This window comes from Pongo abelii, chromosome Y (genome assembly GCF_028885655.2).
Source record: "Pongo abelii isolate AG06213 chromosome Y, NHGRI_mPonAbe1-v2.0_pri, whole genome shotgun sequence".
NCBI lineage: Eukaryota > Metazoa > Chordata > Mammalia > Primates > Hominidae > Pongo > Pongo abelii.
Genome location: NC_072009.2, coordinates 51,804,611 through 51,805,951, shown reverse-complemented (window position 1 = coordinate 51,805,951; position 1,341 = coordinate 51,804,611). Strand labels below are relative to the sequence as shown.

The 1,341-nt window shown below is 31.2% G+C and overlaps 1 non-coding gene across 1 annotated transcript; it reads right to left on the bottom strand.

Annotated features, from left to right (window-relative positions):
* Positions 1 to 560: 560 nt before the first annotated feature.
* On the bottom strand, positions 561 to 720 carry LOC129053515 (U1 spliceosomal RNA). The gene has a single exon (XR_008518304.1). It is a non-coding gene; the product is annotated as a U1 spliceosomal RNA (small nuclear RNA).
* Between the last annotated feature and the right edge of the window lie 621 nt (positions 721 to 1,341).

The window sequence follows — 1,341 nt, the reverse complement described above, 5'->3', positions numbered from 1 at the left end:
AAGATTGACAATTTGAGTATAAAAGTAACTTTATACCTTATATTTTATTTTCTTCATTAGAATAAACTTTTAAAAAATGCAAGAAAGCTGACAGCTATAACATCTTTACAATTCCTGCAAATGATTTATAATTTAGGGAAAAATTCTGAATTATTTTAGGTACATAATTTTTAGGCCATTTCACACAAGTTTCTTCCAAAAGGAAACTACTTTTTAAGAACAAACAAACCAATGCTAATCATTTCACAAAATAAATATTTTTAGTGGCAATATTAATACATAAACAATGGCTTACGCATTTAAAAATTACTTCTCTTTTTCCTATATATATATGCTGCCCTTTGGGGGCTTCCCCCATCCCCCTCATCTAGACAAAGTTCTCAAGCATTTGCAAGTGTCATCCTAGCACTATTTGATTTTTCTAATAAATAATAATTTGATGTTTTATTGTTTTGTACTGTAGGACAACAATTTTTGTAGGCATATTTAATTCTTTCCAGTATATGGTTTTCTATTTTCTATATACACTAAATGGCTCAATTTTCTTTTTTTTTCCCACGTGAAGGCACATACACAGTCCTTCACTTCCACAAATTATGCAGTTGAGTTTCCCACATTTGGGGAAAACTCATGGGTCAGCACATCTAGAGTGCAATAGATCCGCCTTTCCTTGGGAAAGCCACCTTCATGATCGTGGTGTCTCCCCTGGCAGGGAAGTATCCATTTTCTTTTTAAGACTTCCATTAGCCTTTGAAAGAAAATACAAATATAAATGTAATAGAATTCAGAATAATTTTCAGTATCACCTTAAAATGTTAATTTCGATCATCCATGATTTTTCTTTTCTAAAAGAGTTCTTAATTCTGATACAGGCTTCTACAAAATTGTAAGGAAAAACACTATGATAAACAATGAAATGACTGCTAAACAAACCTACCATACATTTTATGCACTGATATACTCATTTTTCATAGTGACTCTTAGAGTGTTCTATTGTATCTAACAGCCATTCTCGGTCTTCTGGAATTTTATCATGTGCACTATGAGCTTTAAATATAAGCAGATGAAAATAATTTATAATACGTAGAGGTAGCTAATATTTTACTGCCTAATATGTGTCATTCAGAACGAGTTTCTGAGGTAATCTAATTAATATCAGTTAGTTTCCTAAGCGGGTAGCATTAGTAAATCCATTTAACAAATAAAAAAATCAATTACAGTTAGAACAAATACTTCACCAATTATTACAGATTTAGCCAGTTGAGGAGCTAGTTAGCAATCTGACCCAAACATCTGACCTCCTGGTGTATTACCAACTTAAAATATTTTGGTTAAATATAC